Source organism: Eschrichtius robustus, chromosome 15 (assembly GCF_028021215.1).
Source record: "Eschrichtius robustus isolate mEscRob2 chromosome 15, mEscRob2.pri, whole genome shotgun sequence".
Taxonomy (NCBI): Eukaryota; Metazoa; Chordata; class Mammalia; order Artiodactyla; family Eschrichtiidae; genus Eschrichtius; species Eschrichtius robustus.
The window spans coordinates 32,429,939-32,443,775 of NC_090838.1; the positions used below are offsets into that span (position 1 = coordinate 32,429,939).

At 40.1% G+C, this 13,837-nt stretch overlaps 1 long non-coding RNA gene across 1 annotated transcript in view; it reads left to right on the plus strand.

Moving 5' to 3' along the window:
• Nucleotides 1–13,837, plus strand: part of LOC137777210 (uncharacterized) — a 34,857-nt gene that overhangs the window by 8,310 nt on the left and 12,710 nt on the right. The window lies entirely within an intron of this gene.

Here is a 13,837-nt window from a genome sequence, read left to right on the forward strand (position 1 = left end):
ATATGAGCACCCGGGGCATGAAAGAGCCTTTGAAACTAGGACAGACTTTCATTAGAGCCCTACCTGGAGTCTGTGGGCGAGGCAGTTTGTATGCACTACCCTCTCATCCTCACAAATCAGTTTTTAAACTTGGTTTAGGCTCCGGGAAGCAGTGAAATTGGGAATTTCAAATGAGCCTCTCATTTCAGATGTGTCCATAATAGAAACCACTGGGCAGTGGGGCATAATTAACAATCTCTCCTTCACTGAGACCTCAGAATGGCATTCATTTCACCAACTGGGCTTGACAAGAATTGGCTAGAATGTCTGAGTAGCTTTCCAGCTGCTGCTCGTGTAGCTCTGGCTTCCAGCAGTATTTGCATTCCAAATAAAACGAGGCCTGAAATAGATGTGCAATACATGTTCAAAGCTATTTTTAATCAATGATCACTTGGTTCGCTGTGAAAGATTATCAGCAGGTCACAATCCATTTCGGATTTTGCTGTATCCTGCAGAACTGATGTAAACACACAGCGACTTCAGCTCCCTTGTGCTTCGTCAGCTTTGTGGAGGAAGGGGAGGAGGGGCTTGAGTGGACAGGGGCAGCACAGACATGTTTACAGTTACAAGTACCAGAGCTGGAGGGCCATTTACTTGAACTGTTTAAGTTTGTCCTGGTCCCACAGAGAAACTTTGTGGGGCAATCATAAGCCCGGAGGATTCTGTCCTCTGAACCTCCATCCTGAAACTCACCATGTTACTGTCCAGGAAGCCAATCAATTTCAATTCAAGGGAGAACTCAGAAAGAAATGTTTCTCATTTCTAAGCCCCTTCTAGCTGTGGGGATGCTGTAAGCCCTGCATATTTCTTTATAGATAGTATCTTCCTGGAAGCTTGAGCTTTCTGTAGGGACTGCTGCCAATATTATCCACTAGTTATTGTTGTTGTTGTTTTAAATAATAGCACCTTACATTTATTTAGCACGATTACTGTTTGCAAGCAAGTCTATAATTTCATTTGCAAAAAGTATTTACATAGTATGAATATTTAAATAGTTATAATTGCATATTAATTTTGTTTAACAGAATATGCTCATATTATTTTCCCCACCCCTGTTTCTCTCTTTTCTTTTTCTATAATGTGTTTTCCTTTTTGATCCAGCTCTTCTGACTTTTTTTTTACACATCCATTGGCAACTATATTTCAATTGATCCCCAGGACTATTAGTCTTAGTGCTTTATCTTACAACTTAAAAATAAACCCTCTGTCTTTTACCCGTAATATTCATTTTGCCCTCATTTTCCATCCTCCCCAAATGCTAGTTTATAGTTTCCAAAAACATTTTACTGTGCTTTACTTAAGAGTTTAGATGTGGCTTTGTCTTTTTTCAAATTACAATAGTTGATACCAACTCATGCACATATAAACTCTGCACAAGGTTTCTAACCTCTCTGTGCCTCGGTTTCCTCATTAGTTAATTTGAGTTCATTAGCTATTGTGAGGGGTGAGTTATAACACGTAAAGTGCTCAGAGCGCGTCTGGCACGTGGTCAGCGTTCACTGAATGTTTGCTGTTACTATGTTGTTTGTCTTCCTCCACGGGAATGTGTGCTTTGTGAGGGCAAGCTCTGTGCTGAACGGCTTCCATCTGGCCCTCCAGGTCCATGCTCTGCCTTCTCCACCCTGTGCGTTGACCCAGCAGACAGGCGTTGCATGGACCACATCAACAGTCCTCGCCTGTGGCTCCAGGTTGGGTTTTGCTCCTTGTGGAACGCTGGCAGGAGACTGGAGGGAGCGGGGAGAGTGAGTTTGGGGAGTTTGTTCTTCTAGATCCCTCCCTGGGGGAGTCACATCAGGATGGCTGTGTCCTTGACTGAAAGTCACAGGTCCTGTCAGATGGCCTCTCCACAAGCTTTCTATCCAGGCTCCACTAACTACTTCCTCCCTTTGCCTGCTCAAGCCCAGTGCTGGCCACTGTGACCATCCTTTGTTATTCCCCTACACTCTGCCAACACCTTAAATTACCCCTGTTTAAAGTCCCCTCAAATTATCCAATGTGAGCATGGCTTTCTTTGTCTTCCATGACTTTGATATTTTTGAAGAGTCTGATCAGATATTTTGTAGAATGTTGCTCAATTTGGGTTTGCTTGGTGTTTTTTCACAGTGAGCTTGCAATTATGCGTTTTGGGAAGGATACTTTAGGGGTCACGTACCCTTCTCAGTGCATCGTATTGGTGGATACATGATTCAATATGTTTTATTACTAGTGATGTTAACCTTGATCACTTGGTTAAGGTGATGTCTGCTTTACTTTATTATACCGTTACTATTTTCCTATTGTAATTAATAAGTAATTTTTGGACAATATTTTGAGACTATGCAAATATCCTGTTTCTCTTCAAGCTTTCACCCATTAGTTTGAGCATTCATCAGTAGATCTTGCCTGCAGCAGTTAACACGGTAGTGTTCTAATGCCAATTTTCTATTTCCCTCATTCCTTCCATATTTCTTTTTTTAAAAATTATTTTATTTTTTTATTTATTTTTGGCTGCCTTGGGTCTTCGTTGCTGCGTGTGGGCTTTCTCTAGCTGCGGCGAGCGGGGGCTACTCTTCGTTGCGGTGCGCGGGCTTCTCATTGTGGTGGCTTCTCTTGTTGCGGAGCACAGGCTCTAGGTGCACGAACTAAGTAGTTGTGACACGCGGGCTCTAGAGCGCAGGCTCAGTAGTTGTGGTGCATGGGCTTAGTTGTTCCGTGGCATGTGGGATCTTCCCAGACCAGGGCTCGAACCCCTGTCCCCTGCATTGGCAGGCGGATTCTTAACCACTGCACCACCAGGGAAGTCCCCCATATTTCTTAATTGGAATTCATTCTTCCATAAGGAAGAGTTGTATCTTATTTATTTCTTTCAGTATGGACTTGTGGATATTTATTTTATTATTAGGATTATATACAACCCCATGCTATCATTATTTATTTTGTTATGAAGTTGATCCAGCTTTGGCTACTGGGAGCTCTTTTAGATTGGATCCTATGTCCTTTTGACATACACACATTTTATTTTTGAGCACTGCCTTATTTCTGGCACCAAAAGATGCTTCTGCTCTTTGTATTTTCTTTTTCTTTTTTTAAGTGAGTAGACTTTATTTTTTAGAGCAGTTTTAGGTTTACAAAGAAAGTGAGCAAAAAGTACAGAGAGTTCCCATATACCCCCCTCGGTTTCCCCTACTATTACTATCTTGCATTGATATGGTGTATTTATTACAATTGATGAACCAATATTGATATATTATTATTAACTAAAGTCCGTAGTTTAAATTAGGGTTCACTCTTTGTGTTGTCTAGTTCTATGGGTTTTGACAAATGCAAAATGTCATGTGTCCACAATGACAGTAGCATATAGAAGAGTCTCACTAGCCTAAAAGTCCCCTGTGTTCTATCTGTTCTTCCCTCCTTCCCCCCAACCCAGACTGCTGGAAACCACTGATCTTCTCACTGTCTCTGTAGATTTGCCTTTTCCAGAATGTCATATAGTTGGAATCATACAGTATGATGTCTTCTTTCACTTAGCAGTAGGCATGTAAGGTCCTTCTATGTCTTTTCATGGCTTCATAGCTCATTTCTTATTATTACTGTATAATATTTCATTGTATGGATGTACCACCATTTATCCACTCACTGACTGAGGACATCTTGGGTGCTTCCAAGTTTTGGCAATTATGAGTAAAGCTTCTATAAACATTTATGTGCAGGTTTTTGTAGGACATACGTTTTCAACTCATTGGCGTAAATACCTAGGAGTGTGATTGTTGCATCATATGGTGAGACTATGTTTAACTTTGTAAGAAACTGCCAAATTGTCTCCCGAAGTGGCTGTACCATTTTGCATTCTCATCAGCAATGAATTCTTGTTGTCTTACATCCTTCAGCATTTGGTGTTGTCAGTATTTTGGATTTTATCCATCCTAGTAGTTATGTACCAACTGTGTTGTTTAACTGGTCAAATCCAATAAAAGGTGCTGTCTGAAATGTTTGATGAAGGATGTAACTTGAGAATCAGATTTCTTGGAATTGGGAAAGGAGCCAAAGCAGAAGCTAAGTTGAAAACAAAAAAGAGGGACCAAGTCTCAGCCCAGCATGGCAAAATCTACCTGAAAGCACAAATAAAACTTAATTCTCAAGTCTAGAGTCAAACTGAGGAAAGGAAGTACATTGGTATTTTTTAGTATGTGGACATCTCCTGTCTTAGTGTCTTAATTTTGGTTAGCTGGAATTTCTTCTTCACGTACATTTATCAGAAAAGATAAATGGGTAATGTATTTTCTGACCCCATGAATCTTGGGAATGTTAGGAATGCCTTCAGGCATAGAAGACAAGTAAGTTGGAATAGTGGAACATCTGTTGTGCTTTTCTGCTCAGCTTTTCCTGTTTGTCTTTTGTTGTTGTCGTTGTTTTTGTTTTGTTTTGTTTTCAATTGAGGAACGTTTACTCCCTCAACCCATGTATTTTTGGTATAATTATCACTTCAGAGTCGGTATGTACCTAGACCTGGTTAACTGTGATAACCTGTCCTTAATGACTTACACAAGGGGTGGGGATATAATCCAAATAGGGCCAGTCAGGGCCTTTGAATTAAATTACATGCATGGCTTGTGAGCTGTGTGGATGTAGAGCTGGGCTGCGAGGGGCCATCTTCTCTGCCATGTGAACAGAGTTCATCTGTGGCAAGAGAGAATGAGGCCAACATAAGCAAAATGAAACACGCAGATCTTAGAGATGGACAGAGAGAGAACACGAGCGCTGGAGGGAAGAGAATGAGAAAATGAGAGTGGGGCTAGCTGAATTGTTTGAGATCTTTGATCAGCTGCACTGGAAGTCTTACTCTTGGACCTTCGAGTCAGACAAGCCAATAAATTTCCTTTGTTTTTCTTAAGATAGTTTGAGTTGGTTTTCTGTCCTTTACAACTAAAAAAAAGTAAGTATAGAATTGCTATTAGGAAAAGGCCATTGCTAGGAATAAACTCTAATGTAAAGATTTGGTTGAGTCTAAGTGTATCACAGGATGGAGAGGACCCCTATACCAAGGGCAAGAAAATCGTCCATCTTTGTTATGCTGTTCCAAAACATATGGTTAAAGGGTGACCTCTTCTTTCTTTGGACTCAGACCATGTGCCTGCTGAGACTGGAGCTTTAGAGGAATCGTCAGAATTTCAGGATGTTGCCTGCTTCTTGCATGTCTTTCAAGAAAAGAAAAAGCTTCAGTATAAATTGGTCCCTGTGAAAGCAGGAAGGAAATAGTATATAACTTCGTTAAGAGGTGCCTTTCCTCCATTTGGATGTGGGCAGTAATCTAAGACTGCTGGGGGTCAGATAATCATGCACCTCATGGAACTACAAAAGCCAAAATCCCTGCCCCAAGCTGAAGTTAGTGTTGGCAGAGGTCGGGAGGTGGGAGATGGAGTAGGGTATGTGATTGGGACTCAGGAGGAATTTGAGAAATCCGGAAGCCTGATCCTTTAAGCCCCTCCCCAAACTATCCTGCTGAACACTGGCTGGTGGGGAAGGTAACAATTCATTCCCCAGTAAACAGCCAACAAATGGGTTCAGCCTGGGCACAACACTGATCAGTTCTGCCTCAATACCTCAGCCTGAGTCATTTAGGACTCTCTTAGCTGAAGGCTAAGAACTGCTGCTAAGAAACAGGTATGCGGAAGAGTCTGGTCTATAATCAAGGACAAGACAAGATTTCTGATTTTCACCTACAGAAGTAGACCCAATCAGTAGATGACTAGGGGTTTAAAAGTATTGAACTTCCAGAGAAATATCAACCGGAAAGCACTTGGGATTGTTGGATTTCTAAGGCAATCCCCAGGTCCTTGTAATAACACCAAATGCAAGAGAGATGTTAAGGGGCAGGACCTCCAGAAGGATTTTTTCCTACATTCACTTTAGGCACAGCCTTGAAGAATAATGAATGTGGGCGATCTGTGCACAGGGAGAAGCCTGGGGTTGTCAGATTGGTTTCACTGTCAAGATGTAAATTCTTGCGGTGTTATTCTGTAGGGTCTGGTACATGCTGTGGCATACATCATGGCACCCTTTCTGAATGGAGTTTTCGTTTTTTAGTTTTTTTGGCCGCACCGCGAGGCATGTGGTATCTTAGTTCCCGGACCGGGGATTGAACTGCGCCCCCTGCAGTGGAAGCACGGAGTCTTAACCCCTGGACTGGCAGGAAAGTCCCCTGAATGGAGTTTTATTGGAAGATATGCTATTTTTCCTCCTCTGCTGTGTAAGGGAGCTGTAGGGGATCATTACATTGATCATTTAAACTGCAGGTTATGTTTTTATTATAACTATTATTATTGTACCTTTATAGTGAAAAATTTCAAACAACCACTATAAATATCAATAGAATAATGAACCCTGATGTATCCAACCTCAACAATTGTCAACTTATAGTCAATCTGGTTTTATGCATATCTCCACTCACTAGATTATTTTGAATCAAACCCTACACATCGTATCATTACATCTGTTAATAAGTCATAAGTATTATTTTCAAAAACCCGTAATACAATAACACCCCAAAAATTAACAGTGATTCATTATTATTATTAAATATCCAGTCAGTGTTCAAACTTCCAGTTGTTTCATGAATGTAATTTAAAAAATATATACTGCAGATTATTGAATCAAGAGAAACCTTATCTGGATATCAGAGATGTGTACATCACCCAGAGATCCTGGGCATGAAGATGGGGTAGTAACTGGATGTGTTTCTGTGTTGTCTCTCTTTGGAGTAAGTGTGACTTTAGTTATACATTAGTTGGACATACATTTGTTGGACAAACATTAGGTGGAGGGACTTTTGAAATTGTTTGAGTTTGTGTTAAGTAGACATGGGGGAAATGTAGTTGATATTTGCTCTTATTGTCTGCCCACTCTTTCTTTCTATGAAGGAACTGTCTCCCTCCCATCTCATTAGGTTCTTGTGAGACTGTTAATCACAGTGTATGCGCTGGCTGCAGGACCAGTGTGTGACTCAGGCCTGACCAATGATGGACCAACTTCTCATCCATGGTGATTAGACATGGTCTGAATACAAGCAACCAAAGTATTTTCATGAGATTGAAAATCTCACGGATGCAGGGAGTCTGTCATCCATTTGAATCATGAGCTAAAACAATGTGGGTATGGAATTGTTTCCTTAGCCACACTTCCTGGGATAGGGAAAGAGTGTACATAACAGTGGGAGAGAATGAGGCCAATATAGGGAGAAAAGCAGAGACAGGATGAAGTAAGAGTTGGCGGGGTTGATGGCAGGGAGGAAGAGAGAGAGGGGCAATGACAGTATTTGAGCCCTTGGGTTTAGCTGTACCTAAAGTTACCTTGGAAGTTTTGTGAAACAATATATTCATTTATTTCCCCTTAAGCTAGTTAGAACTGGGTTTCCTCTCGGTTGCAACTAAAAGAGTCATAAAAACTGGGTATAAAAATCTTGAATTACAACTTTTGCCCCTCCAAATTCTATACACTCTGCTTAATTTCCTTCTAACACTTAATAATACAAAAGAGTGGAATTCCTGGTGGTCCAGTGGTTAGGATTCTGAGCTTCCAGTGCCAGGGGCTGGGGTTCCATCCCTGGTTGGGGAACTAAGATCCTGCAAGCCACGTGGCACAGCCAAAGTAATAATAATACGAAGGAGAAATTTGTAATCAGCCTGACTTCCCTCCCTTTATTATGCAATTCATTATTCCTGTCTGGATGCTTGAAGAGTTTTTTCTTTATATATATTTTCCCTCTGAAAGATTATGGGCTCCTTACACCTGCATAATTGAGGCTTTTTCCAATTTGTGATTTTTTTTCAACTGTGTCTTTGATTATAATTTCTATTCCACTGGCTTTGGTTCCTTTCGCCTATAATTCATAGGTTGGAAGTTTATAAGTTGGGGATGGTGGGAAATAACAATATTCTGACAGCCTCCAAAAGCAGCAGCTAGTCAGTAAAGGTCAGCTATCCAGTTTCTGGGTTGGGACAGGTCTTGCATTCTTATTCCAGGGAGCCAGACCGTTTGGGAGAATTGAATGAACTTTGTACCTTTTTTTCAGATGGGTAGTCTTTCTATTAAGGCAGCATAACACAAGGATTTACCAACTGCACTCTTCAGCACAGTTCCATCAGTATGGTGGTTAATGAAAATGTTAGTTTTTAATTCCCCCCCCCCTTCTGATTCATGGTTATTTTAAGGGAAATTTTAGAGAGACTGTGTCAGATGCCATTTAAAGTTGAAAGTCTTTTCTGTTCACTTAAGAGCCAGTTTATATCATGTGCTTTGTGTTTTCAGCATTCACTTAATTAATTAATTCAATTCTCAAACCAGCATTATTGAGCAACTTTTATATGGCAAACCCTGTGGTTGGCTAGGCTATAAAATTGAATAAGATGCTATTCTAATTCTTAAGGATCTAGCAATCTAGTGGATAGATAGATGTACAAAACAACCAACTACAAAGGACTGGTAAGCCTATGATATACACAGTGCTCTGGGAGCAAATTGGGAGGTGACAGACATTTGTATCCAGCTTTGTAGAATCAGTAGGAGCTTACCAAATAAATGGAGAAGATGCATTGCTGTATTATTCTGCTATCATTGACCTGTGTCCTTTGAATGGGATGTGATGGGGGCTCTGCCTGTATATGGATATTTCTTTTCAAAATTTCACTCCACTGCCTTTAAATTTCACAAGCGTTTTCTTACAACTGACCAATCTGCATGCCACACACAGTGTATGGGATGAGACGGGCAGCTTTGCCTCTCTCCTTGTCAGTTTAATTTCGCTTTTTCTCTACCCACTGGGTATGGAGATGCTGGGTTCTTACGCATTTTAATTGCTTATCTATTGCAAAATATATTTGTGTAATTTTGAAGGAAAGCAGTGGTTTATATTAGCAGAGAATGGGAGAGTTTAAAGGGATAATCTAGTCCAACCTCCTCATTTCCAGTTCCATTTTCTAGTTGTTAAGGTCATACAGCTAAGTAGGACCAGAGCAGGAATTATAATCATGATGATGAAGATTGCACAGCACTGGCAATTTTCACACACATTGTTGCATTTAATGTTCACAAAGATCCTCTGAGCCTTGTATTATTATTATACCCCATTTACCAGGGAGGAAATTAAACTTAGCAATACCAAGGTATTTGTTTTAAAATGTTGTATTAAATCTCTGGACTTTCAGTCTAGTACTTTCTCTGTTACTCATGAAACCTCATTGGTTTTTGTTTGTTTAATTGAATTCTAATTAAAAATACTTTTCAAACTAGGATCTAGGATTATCTTTTTTTCTTTTTATGTTTTTTTTATTTTAGTTTTATCTTTAAAAAAATAATAAAATGCATAAATGGTATCTAGCCTAATATCTGATTTCCTATATTTCTTATAGTCCATATCACAAGTAATATTTCCCATACTCCTTGATATTATACTGCTTTGTATTATTGTCTAGTGTGTGTTTATATGATTTGTGTAGTCTGAGCAAAAAGCCTTTTTTCCCTGTTCAAAATCTAGTAATTTTCTTTTACACCCCCTCTTTGTGACTTCTCTTAAGTTCACCAACTGTCAGCTCTTTCCCGCCTCTCCATGGCAGATTGCCAGATTGTATAAACCATGCCTTTGGCTGTTCTTGTCAACAACTGCAGCAGAACTTTTGCAAAAATCTTGTAAACAGTGTGTTGCAGTGTTAGTGGCCTCTGCTACTAATGCCTCCCTTTTCTTTCTTTTAATATGATGCTCAGTCCCCTTGTTTTATGAAGTGGACCATTTCATCTTTCTTCCACGTGCAGCTAGCTAGGCTTTTCTCATGGATTTAGTAGAAGTTGATCTTGAAATTTTCACAAAGGTGCTTCTTCTCTTGCTCCTTTAGTTTCCATTAGGATCCCTAATGGGAGTGATGTTGAACACCCATCATATCAAAGAGTCCTATTTTCGAATCCTGACCCTGCCACTTTCTGGTTGAGTCATCCGGGGCAAACTTTTCCAACCTCATCTGTAAAACGGGATCACATTGCACATACCTAATGGCAGAATTGAGAAGATGGAATTACCATTGTTATTTTCGGCCACACCACACGGCATGTGGGATCTTAGTTCCCTGACCAGGGATCGAACCCATGCCCCCTGCATTGGAAGCGCAGAGTCTTAACCACTGGACTGCCAGGGAAGTCCCAAGAAGATGGAATTAGATGAGAATAGTGCCAGATACATAATGTTTACTAAAAAGAATGTTGATTTCCACTTTTATTATTCTTGTAAATAATTCCTTCTTTGGTTGAAGTTTCTCTTTGTTGTCAAGCTAACCATTCAGTCGTATATCACAAACTCACCACTGCCTTCTCTCTTTTGAAACATTGTAAGTCAGTTGTTTTGTTTTTGCCTAAACTCTATTTCTTGAGCATCTGGACCCAACTTTCTTTTTAATCATTTTGCTTCATTCTTTTCCTAAGAGTTTTAGGGCCTACTACTCTCTGGCATCTTTAGATTGGAGCAAATGGTCCCTTCGAGTCATTCCTCTGACATTTTTAGCCACTTTATATTCTCTCAGTAGTTTGCTAACTCCACATATAATCTGATAAACCAGTTCCCAAGAAGTCAGTTTTAAGATAGTGGAAAAATTGGTATCTATCACTTTACAGTGATATGCTCTGGTAGTTCTATTGGCTCGTTTCCTGTTTTCCCCCCAAGCTTTTAGAAAATGCATTCACATAAATATTCTTCAATTCTGTATTATTCATATTAATTTCATAGGCTGTGATTGATTATTTCCAATCCTGTCCCTTTTAGTTGAAGGGCAGTCAAGATCCTCTTCCAATTCTAATGCTTCTTTTTATATTCAGGAAACTCACCATTTAACAGATATAACAACAACCATAAATGCTAGGATACAGGGATACAGAGGGATAAAAAACATGGTCCATCCTTCAAGGAACTCATAATAAGTAAGTTGTCCCTTCCTTGTTTCTTTGAAAGACATTCATATCGTTTTATTTTCATAATCGTTAAACTTGGCTTCTTACATAAATGAGTATCTAGTCCTACATCCTTGGAATAATTCTTACCATCAGGACTATCCCAAGGCTTATATTAAGGTAAAAAAAATATTAGATGGTTCCCAAAAGAAGTGGTTTGTGGTTTGGGTATAATTTGCTTAGTATTTGCATATGCCTATTTTGAAAAGACCTAGTGTTTCAAGTTAAAACACTAAGGCTATAAATGAGAGCAGATTTCTTGCTTCATGTTTGGCTGCCATAATTGATACCGATTCCAGAAACGTATAGCCAGAAGTGAGTCAACAGTTAAAGGGAACAGAGAAGAGGAAAAAAAAAAAGAGTCTCAAGAAATCTTCGAAGACGGTAATAGCCCCCATCTGGAATTTTCCTCTCCTCTGTAAGAGCTTTTGCAGTTGGAGTGCAGTGTGGCTGGACGGAGCTCTGGTTTGCATGCTGCCGGCTGAGGGTTACTCCAAGTCCACCCCATGCTCAGCTGTCTCCCTTACTGGCCTTTGAGTTAGAGCATGGAAGACCCCCTGTCAAAATAGAAATGTTTAGACACAGAATTTTATTGCTGAAAGGGATCTTACAGATCATTATACCACAGAGATTCCCAAGCCTTTTCAAGTGTGAGAACCCCTTTTCAATCTCAGCGTTTTTTGGATTCCCATTTAGTAGGACTTAAACTTGTAGTGTGCATGGATTGAGAAGGTATATAATGACAATATGCCACTATGAGTTCAATAATCATTTGCATGAATTTAAACTTTGTTAATCAGAACAGCAATTACATATATTTGAAACAAATAGCTATACCTGTATGAGTGAGACATATCATTTATTTCATCTATAGCCTACTAGGTGTACACATGGATTTGGAGATCCCATGAATTTGGAGGGCCCCAGGGACCTGCACCTTGGAAAACATTGATCTAATCCAGTCTCCTATTTTTACAGATGAAGATAAATGTGGTTTATGGATATTAAGTGACTTTCTAAGGATACAGCTAGTTAGTGGCAGAGTCCAGTTCATTGACACCTTTTCCACTGTGCCTCAGCTGTCTTAAACTTATCTGAAATTATTATTCATCCAGATCAGCAGAGAGAGGTATCGTAAATGAAGTAGCTCAGAGGAAACTATGATTGTGTACCACACACAGGAAAACATGCTCCTGTATATAACAATAACAAAACAGATTAATTAGATTAATCAATTAGTTTGTATATAGAATTAATTAGATTGTATATAGAATTCTTGCATAACTTGTCTCACTTGACAATTACATATTTCTTGAGGATTGCAAGGAAGTAGACACCTGTGTTAGGTACTTTATAAACTGTGGAGTAAATATGAAAAATATTGACTTTCTGGCCACAAATAATAACCCCTCTCAAAAAAAAATGCAGAGGAAGAATTAAAAACCTTAAATATTATGGGTTTTTGGCAATGAACGGGCACAAAAGTCAGCAAGTATGGACATCCTCAACTTCTGCCAAGTCAGGAGGAGCAGTTCTGGCTGCTGAGTTGAGAAGAGAAATGAGAAAAATCACCAGCCAAATAATACATTATAATATTGGCAGACACAGGAGGGGGAGTGTGTCACAGATATTAAAAAGCCATTCAGTATTAGAAGGATGCGATTCAGCTGGGGAAAGAAGAAAAGAACAATTGATATTTCCTGGATATTTATTAATGTTTAGATACAAGAGGTTGTATTGAGAGTAGCCAAGTCTTCAGCCCAAGTTTTCTCTGAGTGCTTGATATGACGTGAAAGATGCCGAACAGAGCTGTTCAGATCCGTGCTCTCCCTGGGTGACCCATTTCTGCCAGTACTGCACTGGGTTAGAAAACTTCAGTGGCTTCCTAGACTAGCTTTAGGTCTCTTTTGATCTGGATGACCCTTGGGAGTCTGAGTAGGTTTTGATTCCTGTGAAGATTTGGGTCATTTGGGGGTAGATCTTGCCTGGTCCAATCATATCTTTTGTGTGGATATGGTAATAATGAGGGTCCATTCAGTTAGATCCAATAGTGTCTCAAGAAGGTCAAGGCTACTTACCTAGTTACGCTGTGTATCTATTTTCCATAGATAGAGGATCTATTTCATGAGCAAGGTTTTCCATCTTCATTCCAACCAAATGATTTGAAACTATGAGCTTCAAAAGGAATCTTAAGGGAAGATAGGGCTGAACATGAGCAAATCCATTCTCACCACCGGAAGCTGGAACTCCACCTGCATTGTCTTTGGGGGACAGCCCATCTGACTGAGTCTTAGAGAAACAGACTTAGAGAAACAGAGTAGATATAACTGGTATTGACAGAAAAGTTGTACAAACAGATCGTGATTAATTCTGTAGTCCCTACAGCTGAATATAACAGAACTGGGGTCCAGGGACTGTTGCTTTGCCTCCATGTTCTCTACCCGCTCGTTCCCGAGACTCTAGGTGTCAGAGGGAGGGAATGGAGTTTGCAGAGCAGAACCCTTCCTCTTCTCAGTAACTCACCTGTTAGAGCTGCAGTGCTGGCAGCGGTCCTGAGAAGGGCTCTGCAGTGTGGGCTGGTTAGCAGGAGCATTTTCACTGCAGGCAGATTCGGTTGCCTTGGTGAAGTCCCCACGCATCTGAAGAGTGGCTCATCTGTTTCCGGCTGGGGATCACTTGTGCTCACCCAGGCACCCATGAGAAACCTGGGAGACTGGTGAGCAGGTGCTGGCTGAACCGGGAACCTTTAAGAATCAGCCAACAAAATAGATAATTTTACTCAGTACAATTCCAGGAGGACTAATTTTTGGAGGAAATGCAGTCAGAGAAGCAT